A 15,449-nucleotide genomic window follows, 5' to 3' on the forward strand; every position below is an offset into this window, starting at 1 on the left:
CATTAGACACCTGCATTTGTAAGTTTGCGCCACCACAGACTCCAGTTACAAATTAAATTGCAATTCTCCCACACCACATGAGCAACGATTACGTCTGCGGTTCTAGTAACAATAAAACAAGGAAAACCTAGTGCCGGTGTCCGTAGTGAAGACACGCGATTGGTCGCGCAGATTTTGTTTAAGCAGAGGTTGTGCGCATGCGCTGCCGAGGGTGCGCCCGGCGGGCAAGCCTAGAAATAGGCGGCGGCAGCGCCGGAGTGGCCACTTTGAGCCGCCGTTCCGCAGCCGTTGCTTCGTCTCCAGCCACCAGCTCTTCTGCTGTCTTCTACTAGTGACGGTAAGTGTCGCGCAGCCATCATCCATCCTTCCCTCATCCTGCCAACATTTATCCGCCGCTTGCGCATTCTCCGACTGTGAGAAATTGCGTTATTTTCCAAAGTAAATGACAAAAATGTTATGTTTCACACGATATTGCGCGCATGCGAAATAAGTCCATTCTACTATTGTATTCCAATTCTCTGGTTACCAGAAGGCCCAGGGGAGCGATTTTGGCCGTTTTCTTGTGGTTAAATATCATCACCTTCACAGTTTCCAGAAGAAGTGAATTGCTTCTAAAAGAAGAAGAAGGAAATCTCTGTAGGTAAAATTCGAAAAACTTCTCAGGATAAGGGAAAACAGAAACCAGGATGAGGCATAGTTTGTCGTTATTTGATGGAAAGATCAGGGAATGCAGAATATCGTGGCAAACACGCGTTAACGAGCGCGAAACTTGTTGCACCGGTACACGTTCCGAGCATCCGACAGCGACACGAATCAGATTTTAGCTGTTTTACGTGTCGTTAATTTGGCAGCAAAGAAATTAACCGAAAATATCTCAGTACAAATTGCAATATTTGCTCTTTTCTGAGAAAATTACTTAAGGTTTTTGTGCACATTCCTCGTTTTATGTCATTGCCTAATTACTGCCACTGTTTGTAGCGGAGGTTCTTAAAACGAAATACCTTGTAGGTTAGACGGCAAAATTTTGCTCCAAGAGCCACGAAAATAAGTCATTTTCATAACTACGCCTCATTCTGTTGACGTCAAGTGTCGTTCTTACGCAGACTTTTAAAATCTGAAACTTTAGGATAAAATAATCTGAACTCGTCATATTTTGTACAGTAACCTGCAGTGTAATATTTCTGAATATTACAGGAAAAGAGCTTCAAAGCTTGTTATAAAAGCTGCGGATGGATGCAGCAAAGTCTCCATCAGATGTTTCAATCCTGAATGAATTATTCTTCAATTTCTTTCAAAAGCTTTCACTTATCAGTGCAGTAGGTGGCGAACCTTTTCATGTTTAAAACGCAGATAGATGGTTTTAACGCGAACTCGATAGTAATTAACAGAAAATTCATTGTGCTTGAACTGTATAGGATATCTCGCGTATCGACAAACTTTATTACTTTAGTGTATTATACCTTGAAGCAGTCCTCTAGTTGGCTCCTATGAGACACCTCATATGAAATGATGACTCTGAACATGGAGCGACATTTCCAGTGCTGGATTTGAGATTATGGTGCAAAGATTAAGACACTTGACTAATTCAGCAGAGGGAACTCAAACTCCATACTGTGATTTTCAGTACGTGCTGACAGCTTATACCTCTGTCTGAATGTCTTTGCTGTCTCTGTTGGTATTTATCGTTAATCAAGGCGACAACTGTTGCTGGTTACGGACCGGCTTGGTTTCTGTTTCTGGACATTGCGTTGTTCTTTGAGAAGATTCTATCCGCATCGCCACTCAGAGTAGAATTATGTAGTAACTGAGGAAATACCATCGTTCTCACGAACAACAATGAATTTCTATATATAGTGATCAGGTAGATTACCGCCAGTAAGGCTTAAGTTCAGGAGGTAGCTCGAAGACAGTAATGTTGTACAATTATATGAAAAGTAGCACAAAATGTAATACGCCAAAAGGAAATATGATGAGTTCCCACAGTGGTAAACGAGCCTTTGAGGAATGTTGCGATACCACGGAAATATCCAAATAAGAAACCTCAACCCACAGACGCCACTGCCGATTATCACTATCCATAGTACACTATAAGGACGAAGGTTCACAGACACATCGCCCAGAGCACAATGTGTGTCCGTAAGCATCTAATTAATAAATGCAGGCGCAATGTGAAAACAAATTGTAGACGTTGTTTCTGTCAGGAAGGGTAAATGGAGGGAATTTATTTTGGTTCGAACAGGGCATGGGCGTGATTGCAGTGACCTACAATGTCACACATTGCAACAGACGGTCACTATCACTGAAGCTGAAGAGACTGTGAACGCTAGGGAGGCAGTACAACCTATTCAGTGGTACGCTGAAGAACTCCACCGAATTCTGAAGTGTACCGTACGAACAACTACCAAACATCATCAACCGCTGTACACTACAAGTCTGAAGGAAACTGGAATAATTTCTTAACCACCCAACTGAAAACTACAACTATAAAAACTATGAAATTGGCTTATTCTGCATATTTCCATTCACAAATGAGTTATGGAATCATTTTCTGTGGACATTCAAGTTACAGGAATTGTAATTACAGAATACAAAAGTTTTAATAATTATATCTAGTGTTAATTCAAAATCATGCAGTTATCTCTTCAAAAAACAGAGTATTTTGACAATTATTTTACAACACATATATCCTCAATGTCTTTTGGTATTACTAATGTTTCTATTTTCATAAAAATGATGAAAAGCATGAATATAATACTAGGACCAAAAAAAACCTCTATTAAGACCTCAGTGATTAACATTAGTACAGAAGTAAAATGGTTCAAATGGCTCTGAGCACTATGGGACTTAACTGCTGTGGTCATCAGTCCCCTAGAACTTAGAACTACTTAAACCTAACTAACCTAATGACATCACACACATCCGTGCCTGAGGCAGGATTCGAACCTCCGACCATAGCGGTCGCGTGGTTCAAGACTGTAGCGCCTAGAATCGCTCGACCACACCGGCAGTACAGAAGTAAGTCAGATACATGGCTGCTCATGTATTCAACAATCTATCTAATCACTTTAAATGTCATGGAAGTAATGTAGTGTAGTTTAAAACGGAACTAAAGAACTTTCTGAACTTTGTGCTCCATTGAAGTGTATCTTCACAGAAACTCTTAAATTAAATATTTTAGGATCATGTATAATTAGAATTGTAATGTTATTTTATTGTTTTGCGCTTAAATCAAGTTAAATGCACATCTTCGACTTTTTTCGCATCCCATTCTTCTCCATGAGATTCATGGAATATGATTAATGTAACATAAAGTAATGGAATGTGTCACATGTGTGCAGAATACACTCAGCCTGAAGTTCGATAATGACTGTCTACCATGCTTCTAAAAGAAAGGAAACAAATTATGTCTTCAGCTTATCAATCAGTGGTCAAAAATCTTCGCCGATTATTGAATCCCCGTAATAGTAACAATAGGAGGACCTACAAGCTATGAGTTACACGGTTGGAGCCTTTGGAAAGTACAGCAATCTGTGTCCAAAGACTTGCAGCCGTATAGCGTGAAATGACAAGTTGTTAACTACTCCAGCAAGTTCCTAATTTTGGATGAGATTCATTACCTTATACATACGAGGGTTGCTGAAGGTGTGGCGCGTAGTCTGAATTAATTATCCTCATCAGCATTGCACAAATACCGGCCATATCTACCGTAAGAGTGTAATGGAAGTAACTTTCCTGTAGGGAATGAGCAGAAACCTAGCTGTTAGCGAATGACTGCTTTTATCACCTTAAACTGACGGTTGCGGAGGGCATTGTGACACTTTTCAGACTTTCGCCTCTAGTCAGCTCTATAATAGAAGTTTAATATATGTTATTATTTCATATTCAAATGACAGCAGTCATTTTTACAAGTAAAATGCGTTTTAAAATTGAAGCTATTAGAAATTAACACAAGCCTCCATTTTCAAGACAGGTAAAATTGTTAAGACATTAACGAAACTCAGTTAATATGCAAATATCCCATGTTATAGTAAATGACCTTCTATTGCAAGCTACAAGATGGCGCACGATCGATGATGTATGGCTTTCCGTCCAAACGCTATATAACAAGTTTTAAAAATGTATAGAATTTTACTTGCCTTAATTTTCTGTAATTGAAGAATTAAAAATATATTCCAATGTATTATACAGCACTGAAATGTGCATTTACAGATGCCGCACATAATACACCCTCATATCTAGCAACAGCAAGAACTGTAGAAAATGGTGGAAGCTGCTTATGGCGGACTACAGTGCACATTCCTTCATTTGATACTAAAATCAGTCACCAGAGTGGACTGTCCTGTACAAGCCCTCTACCTCCCATACAATCATACGAGAAGGTTCCTTACACTCGCTCCGGTGCGAACCCCGTCACTAATGGCTATACGACCCACCTCTCAAACGTAATCAGATCAGAAAGCTTTCGCTGCCGGTTCTTAAATTCTTTTACGTCGAAAGTCAGCGCACAGGCTACCCTCGCAATAAAAAATTTCGTTTTCTTTAGCCTCAGGAAAAGTAATTCCCATCAAGCAGACCTCGAGAATTTGATTTCTGTGTTCTGACTGTAGCGTATCAAGACTGAGAATGCTTATTTCATATTTCTATTTATTTACTTCTCTTAACGTCTCTGAAAACTGCCTTATTAACAAAGGATGGATAAAATGAGATCCAGTTTCTCTTTGTTTCAAAATACCACATCGTATTCTACTGAATAAACTCTTTGTTCCGCTTTATCGTCAGTGGCATTTTGAGTCTAGCTATAACGGTACGCGTTGATCTCGGGTATGTAAACTGTGAAATTATGATATGTTTTTAAAACCTACTGGGTTCCGACGTTTTCACACGCTCTGTAAGATCTGAAAATAATTCCTGATCTTCCGTTTCTGTTAGAGTTCAATTTCATGTTGACAGAAAAATTATACAGAACTGAACACTGGTTCCATTTCAGGAGAACGAGTAGAGAAACCACCTGTAGCCTCATTGCTGGAACTAACTTAAAATTCTCTGATAGGCCTGTCACCGGGATCTGAACGCTGCTCTTGCTGAAAACAAATACAGATTATTAATCGCAGACCGACGTAAGCTTGATCCACGGAATGTAAGCATCTCCATATCTTGTAACAAGTATCTCTCTTTTTATAATGAAGAAAGACAGATACTTTCTGGATCACTTTTTTAGATTTATTTGGGTTACCCATTTTGATCTTGTCTTCAGATGAAAATCTAATGGTTCCGAATGGCAGTAAACCGGTAATCCGGATAAACATAAAAATTGACCCAGACGGTGTCTGAATTTCTTCGTGATGTTACAAGTGGTCACGGTTCGTCACATGTCATGTCTTTAATTATGATCATTCTATTTGTTGCGTTATCGGGGATGAACCGGAAAGTGGTGGAAACTGAATGGTTTGACGCGGTTTGTGGGGCTGTAGCTCGGACATAATTTATTACTGGAAAGTTGACGTAAAAATTTTTGCCCCTGACGCTGATTCTGTTGAAAATAAATTACGCGGCACTCTTCTGAAGATAGCTTTGGGCGATCAATCTTCCACAGGTCCTCCTGTAAGATTATGCTATGCCTTCCTTAATCATTCTAATAAACGTTTCATCTGTTCATAGACAGGTTGTTATTAAGCTAAATTTGAACTATTATCTTGTGTATGGTATAGTCTGACAGTATGTCACGACTAGGAAAAATTTTCTAGACCTGGCATTGATACAGCGTTGATACCATAGAAATTAAAGTTTTTTTATAATGGTGCATGTTGCACAATAAGGTTAAGACAGGTGTTCCCTGGATCTGTTTTAGCAACTTTTATGAATAAGTGGTCAACAACTTCGTTACCAATCACCGCACTATGTGATTTCATCCAAGTAATGTTAAAAGATGTGTCTTTTTCTCCCATCGATACCAGCACGCCAACGATCTTACATGCTCTAGCGTTTTATGTCTAGCTGGCGCTAACGTTTTTCATAATCGTGAAAGCAGATAGTGAATCGCTGACTGACACGTATGAAGATGTTGCCACCAGCAAGCGGAAATGTAATATGACCGTCGCTAGTTTGGATAAACCAATCGTCTGCAAACTTGGAGTGTAGAATGTGCTGCCAATATTCACTGCTTATGGTGCCACCAGAGCAGATATAGACTGTCTCGGGATTATGTCTTAAAACTGCACCACATCTGTATTATTTAGCCGGCCGAAGTGGCCGTGCGGTTCTAGGCGCTACAGTCTGGAGCCGAGCGACCGCTACGGTCGTAGGTCCGAATCCTGCCTCGGGTATGGATGTGTGTGATGTCCTTAAGTTAGTTAGTTTTAATTAGTTCTAAGTTTTAGGCGACTGATGACCCCAGAAGTTAAGTCGCATAGTGCTCAGAGCCATTTTTTGTATTATTTAATTGGGTACCTTGGGCAGAGGGAATGCCATTTATTACCTTCACCTAGAAGAATTGTAGTGGGTATGAAGCGTTAAAACTGTGTAGTCAAAATAGCCTGATAATCTTGTTGAAAACAATCTACATGTTTCAGAACTCTTGTACTGATGGAGGATGTTTCAGTAACGCAGCGAGTCCAATCAAGCACTGTGTGAGTAAATTTAAAGCAATCACTTGAAAATTGCAGTAACCGGTTTGAGATTTTTTCGCAAGGAAACTGATAGTAAGTTACCTCTGCGTGGACGACTTGGAAGCTCCTGTTCTTCAATTAATAGTGCATTGGCTGAGACGGAGCGAATTGCTCCCACGCAGACTCCCAGCGCATAGTATTGGCATTTGTTAATTTTGACACGGCAGCTGTCTGTCGCAGATGCGTGGCTACGTCTCCCGCAATCAATAATTGGGCGTACCATTCCCGGTAAGGCTGCAGAGCTGTGCGGATGCTCAATCCTCAATAAATTCAATAAATTTTCATTATCAATATGATAAGCCCTAATACTTCTACCAATATGATTTATATGCGCCTTCCAGATTATGTTTCTTTCGCTGAGGAGCCTCAGAGAAGCAATCTCCATATACATAGATACATCGATGTCTACGTATTGCAGAACTCCCATCTTCTCCAGGACTGTGTTATGTAGGTCCCTAATGTAAATTTTGTAGAAGAGGGGTGACGAAATTGAACCTTGCACAACTCCATACTCGTCTCTTAGTCCTCTTATTGCATTGGATTCCGCATACTGGGCACTCATTGCGTCAATGGTTGAACAACTTCTTTTACATTTTTTCTGTCCCTATTCCTGTTGCTTGTACAACTTTATCATCTCCCAAAAATCCTGAATGCTGATCTCCCTCTGTACGTCGCAAACGCCTAAAATCTAGGCATCCCTTCCAACTCTGACGTGCTTTCGAATGCATTTCTTTCATCCTGCAGATACAGTTTTGTGATACTCTATGTTGTAATTACGCGTGCCCGGCAGTAAGCAGTCTGTATGCGACGACTGGAACCTAAAAATTTCTTCACTGGTCCCGAGTCCAAGACATGCAACGCATATAGCGTGAGGTACTATGAAGCAACAGTCCGGCATTCTCCAAAACGGCGAACTTGAGACAGCCACAGTTTCACTTCCTTTTCCTCATTTTTTCTCTTTCTGCAACTTCTTCATCAATCCATTGTGTTATACCTCCATTTCCTTCGTCCACTTCTTCCTTGGTGTTTCTTCTTTTGAGACTTGTTCAGTGTTGTTCTTTCTAATGTTATTTCAGAATTTTTTCTGTCCTTAATTTCTTCTTGTGAGATTTTCTGTTATTCCAGGTTTTATTACGTTTCTTTCATCCATCTGATCTTTAATATACTTGGACTACGATGTTGAATATTTTCTGTGTGAGTCTGGTTTTATACATCCCACATTGATGTTCGTAGAATTGTGGACGTCTTTTCGTAAATTTATCTGTGATGTAGCATATTTCTTTTCAGAGTTTCCTTTTTAGTCCGTAGAGACTGACAGTGATCTTTTCTTTTGGACGACATAAGCCCATCTAGACGTCAGCATCAAGGTTAAAATACAAATGCTGTAATATTAATAAAGTTTATTAGAACATTCACTACAAAGATGTTGATTAGATTTGCACGTATTACAAAAGGTAACTGCCTGCTTAGTTGGTTTTCTAGCAGCACTGCACCCGTATGTTTTTGTATCCATCTGGTAACATTCAGAACGATATCTACGCACTTCATGCGTATTTCTTTCCTTTGCGTCCAATTCGAGTTCGCTTCTTCTTCTAGCGGCGCTAACTGTTGTTCCTTCATGTGAATGCCGCCTAAACGGGTCTATCAGCTATTCCCGAAATATTGCGAATAATATTTTCTGCCCCGTCACGCCTTGGAATAGACAGGGTGACAATTATTGAACTACACTGAAACCCCCCAAAAAAGTGGTATAGGCATGCGTATTCAGATAGAGAGATATGACACAGGCAGAATACGACGCAGCTGTCGGCAACGCCTATATAAGGCAACAAGTGTCTGGCGCAGTCGTTAGATCGGTTAGCGCTGCTACAATGGCAGGTTATCAAGAAGTGAGTGATTTTGAATGTGTTATTATAACCGGCGCACGAGCGATGGGATACAGCATCTAAGAAGTAGCGATGAAGTGGGGATTTTCCCGTACGCCCATTTCGCGAGTGTACCGTGAATACCAGCAACCCGGTAAAACATCAATTCTGCGACATCGCTGCCGCCGGAAAAAGATCCTGCAAGAACGGGGCCAACAATGACAGAAGAGAATCGTAGAACGTTATAGAAGTGCAACCTTTCCGCAAATAGAGGCAGATTTCAATGCTGAGTCATCAACAAGTGTCAGCATGCGAATCATTCAACGGAACATCATCAATATGGACTTTCGTAGCCGAAGAACCACCTCGTGTACCCTTGATGACTGCACACCACAAAGCCTTACGCCTCACCCGTGCCCGTCAACACTGACATTGTACTGTTGATGACTGGAAACATGTTGCATGGTCGGACGAGTCTCGTTTCAAATTGTATCGAGCGGAGGGACGTGTACTGGTATGGAAACGACCTCATGAATCCATGGACCTTGCATGTCAGCAGGGGACTGTTCAAGCTGGTGGAGGCTCTGTAATGGTGTGGGGCGTGTGTAGCTAGAGTGATATGGGACCCCTGATACGGCTATGACAGGTGACACTTATGTAAGAATCCTGTCTGATCAGCTGCACTCATTTATGTCCATTATGCATTCCGACGGACTTGGGCAATTCCAGCAGGACAATGCGACACTCCAACGTCCAGAATTTCTACAGAGTGCCTCCAGGTACACTCTTCTGAGTTTAAACACTTCCGCTGGCTACCAGACTTGCCAGACATGAACATTATTGAGCATATCTGGGATGCCTTGCAACGTGCTGTTCAAAAGAGATCTCCACTCCGTTGTACTCTTACGGATTTATGGGCAGCCCTGCAGGACTCACGGTGTCAGTTCCCTCCAGCACTACTTCAGACATTAGTCGAGGCCATGTCACGTCGTGCTGCGGCACTTCTGCGTGCTCACGGGGGCCCTACACGATATCAGGCAGGTGTACCAGGTTCTTTGGCTGTTCAGTGTATATGAAATAAAATCGACATAACGTCTGAACGGTTTGCGTTAGGACGTTCAAACTGCACGGTTGGCCGCGGGGCGTGATGGGAATTAGTATGGTTTTGTTTAGCGATGCAACACAGTTTCATTTGGATGGGTTCCTCGATAAGCAAAATTTGCACACTTGGAGGACTGAGAATCAGTATTTCGCGAAGGAGAAGTCTCTTCAGCCTCAGAGGGTGACGGTGTGGTGTGCAATGTCCAGTCGGTGCGATATTCCTTGATGGCGCGGTGACTACCCAACAGTACGTGAAGATTCTGGTAGATGATTTCATCCCCATTATCCGAAGTGACCCTGATTTGGACAAGCTGTGGTTCATGCAAGACGGAGCTCGACCCCATCGTATCGGGAGAGTGTTTGATGTCCTGGAGGAGCACTTTGGGGACCTTATTTTGGGACTGAGGCACCCAGGGATCACTGACATGGGCCTCTATTGCCCGCCATATTATCAGATCTGAATACATGCAACTCCTTTTTGTGGGGATACATTATAGACTGCAATATCCCCACAACCATTGCCTATCTGAGAACAGCCATTTGGGAGGTCATCGACTGCATCGATGTACCGACAGTTCAGCGGGTCACGCAGAATTTTGCTATCCGTCTACGCCACATCATCACCAATGATGACAGGCATATCGAACATGTCGTAACCTAAATCGGAATATCTGTAGGCACGTTTTCATGTAGAATAAAGTGTGTACAGACCGTAGTTTGTAACTAATTTAAGTTTATTTTCATATAGTTCAATAATTGTCACCCTGTGTATAACGCATTCACAACAGCAGTGTTAAAAAAAAAAAATTAAAAGAAAAATGATTGAATGCTTACTTTCGATACCATTTCACTGTTTTTCTCAAAGGATTGCTATATGCACTCACATGATCAGAAAGGTCAAATAGTACTTTTTCACTTATTACATTCAGTAACGTTTTTGGTGTTCGGTAAAAGCCTCTGTGCCGGCCGCGGTGGTCTCGCGGTTCTAGGCGCGCAGTCCGGAACCATGCGACTGCTACGGTCGCAGGTTCGAATCCTGCCTCGGGCATGGATGTGTGTGATGTCCTTAGGTTAGTTAGGTTTAAGTAGTTCTAAGTTCTAGGGGACTAATGACCACAGCAGTTGAGTCCCATAGTGCTTAGAGCCATTTGAACCATTTTTGAAAGCCTCTGTTGGTAGTCTCGTTTTCCATTTCATTCGAATGTTTGGTCGAAAGAGCCAAAACGTCTCCTTTATCTTTTAATTTTAGGACACTACTTTTTTGGCTGTTTTCTTTTGTATTCAGCCGGCCGGAGTGGCCGTGCGGTTCTAGGCGCTACAGTCTGGAACCGAGCGACCGCTACGGTCACAATTTCGAATCCTGCCTCGGGCATGGATGTGTGTGATGTCCTTAGGTTAGTTAGGTTTAAGTAGTTCTAAGTTATAGGCGACTGATGACCTCAGAAGTTAAGTCGCATAGTGCACAGAGCCATTTCTTCCATTCAATTCCCTGCGATTCAGTTTGGTCGTTACAGTTTCTTTGGGAATTACTCGAAGCTTACCGATGAAATGTGTATTCTTTGTTACGAGTTTGCTAGCCAAATCTACACTGGCGTACCAATTATCAGTACATAATGTACATTTATTGAATACATCTTGTCATAAATTCTACAAAACATTCGTTGGTATGGTAGTTTCTTTATGAAATGCTTTGTCAGTGCAAATTCTAAAACTGTAGCAGTATCCACTATCGCAGCGCAGTTTAAACATTTTAATCCCATACTTGTATCTCCTGTGTTTCTAGTATTTTGCCTGAACATAATTCGTCTTCGGAATGGTATTAAACACTCGTCGATACATAGTATTTCGGCAGGATCATAATATTGTTTTAAAATTTCTGTTCAGTTCGTCGATAATGAAATGAACTTCTGAGATACGATCTGAACCACAAACTTTCATGCTATGTGCAAAATGCAGCGTTCTCAGTAGAATTTCGAAATAATCTCTACTCATTACCTTTCGCGGTAATGGTTATTCAAATAGTGGATCCTGGGACTAATGGAAATGTATGGATGAACGTTTCACCAGTCTACCCACAAAATCAGTCCATTTCATACTTGTTTGTTGGCACCTACTGCTATTGCCGTTTGTGTAGGCACTATACTGATTATTCACTGATGTACTCAAATATTTTATCTGTGACAAAAATTCCACAAAAATCTTCGACTTTGTTACAATTTTGCTCATATCCGCCACTCATTTTGGCAACGTGGGCACTCGTAAAATGCACAGTGTTCGTCTGGTGCCTCCTGGATCAAACCACGTTCAGTCAACACTTACTGAACCATCAGACGAATTATCACCGTCAGATGACGGCAGTCATACTACACGGCGACGTTTACGTGGTACAAATAACGCATTCGATGAGTCACTCCCTTCTCCTTTTTGCTTCAATTGGCAACAACGCTTTTTGAAAATAATCGCTGTGAAACTAGAGGCACTTCTTGCACAACTGTTGCTTTCCCTAAATGGTCGTCTCCTGGCGGTTGCCTTCTTAGCATACCACGCCCGTTTATACAACTCGGCTACCGATAAGTGATGTGCTTATATTTTATTTACTAGCTCGGCGGCAATTGCCGAGCGAATTTTTTTCAGGGTAACGCCTGTATGTTAGGTGGCAAACACGGCGTGTGCGTCGGATGGGTTGCGGCCACTGCAGGCGCATCATTACGTGCCTGTTTCTACGCCAACTCATCACACGGCAAGCAGTCGCCGGCACTTAGGACTGCCGTCTCAACGGAAAGCCAGTAAAATTGGCTCGGTGCTCTACGTGTTAATCAGATATTCGTAATGTTTTAGAGGGTTATCACACTTCACTGTCACAACGAGTCAGCAACTCTACGCGTGTGTAATATGTAAACGCACCACAACATATACACCCCAGCTATTAGAAAGAACCTAAGCGTACTAGCTGCGCGATGGGAAGCTGAGTCACAGTTGGTTTGACGCAATGGAGCTGCATCAAGTGGTTGAGGATCTGAAGATTAGCTGCAATATTTTAAGACTAAGGAATTCCACACTGGATGATCAGATGAGGTGACATCGTGTAAACCAGTGTTCTTTCACGAGTTTGTAATTAGAGAACAGCTCGCGGTATTGTTCCCAGTACTAGAATTTCTTCTGTTTCCCTGAACTCAGTTAAAACGGTTAAAACGTGAGAAAGATACCCGCTGCTCCTGCGGTTCCAACGTTGACTCACACGAAAACGTAGGGCTGCTCCAGTCAGTACTGATTCATCAGTGGTTCTTAATAATCATATACCAAGAGATCGGAACTTCAGGAAGGTGCTAGTGAAGATAGGGCACGAACAGTTAATCGATCACATCTAGACTTCGCAGAAGAAATCACAGTAGCACTGGTCTGAATGTGGTTCGAATCAACGTCCGGACAGACAGGTCTACGTCTACCGTAGTATCCTTAAATCGGTTAAGTGGAATGTCGAAGTGATGCGCTTGATAAGGACACGGACGATTGCCTTCCCCATTCGAACTTTAACTTTCTATAATAACCGCGTCGTCCAAATTGTTCAAATGGCTCTAAGCACTGTGGGACTTAACATCTGAGGTCGTCAGTCCCCTAGACTTAGAACTAATTAAACCTAACCAACCGAAGGACATCATACACATCCATGCCCGAGGCAGGATTCGAACCTGCGACCGTAGCAGCAGCCGCGGTCCCGGACTGAAGCGCCTCGTCCTCCGCCGTATGCTAAATCCTAATCATAATTTTTCATTTTGTTACATATTAATGCTCCATTCCCTTCTATTTATTGATGAAGCGTTGGAATAATCATTCTTATATGCCACAGGAAGCGCTTTTATTAATGTAATATTTAGGAAATTCAATAATAGTCGTAGCCAGCGTCGTGAAAACAGATTATTGGAATTTTCTAAGTAGGGTTCTTTGTAATATTAAGCGTACTTCTGCAAGTGACTGCTATTTGACAATTTCAGGCGTTTCTGTTACACTCTTCCGCGAGCTTAACAAGATTGCGAATGTTCGCGGTGCATTTCCATATCCCTTGCTAATTGAACAAAATATGGATCCCAAATACGTAATCAGTGTTCCAGTATAGCCCGTACAAGTGTCTTCAAAGTACCGAAGAAAAACTATAGTTTCCTAACACTCTACCAACAAATCTAGGAACACCATTTTAACTATAGGATAAGGTGCACAAATTTCTAGGACATTTGCCACGTATTCGCAAATACTGACTTTTTACCTACCTTATTTGTGTTACACACAGAAAATTGTAGTCTATCTGCTGAATTATTCATTATTGAGACACTTGTTATCAAGAGATATTTAGTAAACAGTCAGTATAATCCTAAAATATGACATGCTCTATTCCAAAACATGATACAGTTCATCCTTGAAAGTGATTTACTGTCGCCTATTGTCTAGCCACCAGCCAAGCAACGGTGTAACGCGGGTTGCCACCATACCCATGCCCCAGCAAACACATTTGCAAGAGACTACACCTCGAATAGTAAACTCATTGCTGAAAAAGAACAAGACCGATATCAGGAGAGCCAAAAAAGCTATGACTGTGGCCAATTCTGTGGCAAGTACACAAAAAATAAACGAATCTGAGAATGCTGATTCTGATTCTGACGTATCTTTGAATAGTGACAACAGCGTGGATGATACCGATCCATTTGGCGAATCCGCACCAGATACTATTGTAATGACTGAGCCTGCACATGTAGGTGGAGGAGACTGTACCTTGGCTAAATTGGGAGGAGAAAAGAGGAATTCATACAGCAACAGATATGTCTGCACCGTCCAAAAAGCACTGGAAAATGACCTAGAAGCTATGGGTCTAGACTCTGCCAATAAGGACAAAATAGTTTTCACATTAAATGAAAAAGACATTTCTCTTATTAATAAGAACGACGTGATAGAGAAATTGCAAATTTCTTGTTTACTACGGAGGTGGGAAATATCAAACGAGGAATTTGCTTCGTGTCTGACGGTCCTGCTGATGTTCATGAAAAAAACAAGACATTGATTCTCTTCTTCCCTCTGACGTACGTTTCAGCCATAAATAGCTTAGAAACATTCCCAAAGAAAAATCCAGGTTACACCTATGTATCGTTTTGTGTGTTCCTTAACCCATTTTTAAGACCTTGATCTTATATCGTCAGTTTACATAGCACTATCACATCTGTATCATAATCTGGACCGGCCCTATCATATCTAAGAATTTCATTCCAAAAAATGATACACAATTTTTATTTTTTCTAGTATACATATTAAATACGTCATTTTAAAGCAAGTAATACATTCTAATATTTACAATTTTCTCCTAACAATTACTCTTTTTCTTTCAAAAATATAGACAAATTTTTGGGTTTTTTAAATCATATTTAGGTGACCTTACCCTACTTCATTTCTCCACATTTTGTAACTCCCATATATCTGAATGGCATAATTGGCTCCAATTATTACATTTATATTGTATTTAGGAACTATATACTGTTTGTCCTAATACTGAAGCGCTCAGCTTTACATTAAGTACATTACCCTTGATTACATGCTTCCAAATGTAGATCAGGTGAACAGACTATAACATAGAATTTGGCTTTGAACGTTGCTCTGTCTTTGTTACGAGAGAAAGAGAGAGAGAGAGAGAGAGAGACAGACATACAGAGAGCGCAAGCTCCAGGGTGTCATGCGGATGACAGGTTAATTAGCGAAGGAGTTAATGCCTGAAGAAACTAGACCTGTCTGTAACAGAGAGGAACGTTACGACCGAGCGCGGAGTTCCTCTTTGGAA

At 41.3% G+C, this 15,449-nt stretch overlaps 1 protein-coding gene across 2 annotated transcripts in view; it reads left to right on the forward strand.

Moving 5' to 3' along the window:
• The first annotated feature begins 251 nt into the window (after nucleotides 1-251).
• Nucleotides 252-15,449, forward strand: part of LOC126299556 (uncharacterized) — a 132,421-nt gene continuing 117,223 nt past the window's right edge. For both annotated transcript variants that reach the window (XR_007552826.1, XM_049991551.1), the window contains exon 1: nucleotides 252-337. The gene's annotated coding sequence lies outside the window, so the exon portion shown is untranslated. The remainder of the gene's footprint in view (nucleotides 338-15,449) is intronic.

The sequence above is a fragment of the Schistocerca gregaria genome, chromosome X (assembly GCF_023897955.1).
Source record: "Schistocerca gregaria isolate iqSchGreg1 chromosome X, iqSchGreg1.2, whole genome shotgun sequence".
NCBI lineage: Eukaryota > Metazoa > Arthropoda > Insecta > Orthoptera > Acrididae > Schistocerca > Schistocerca gregaria.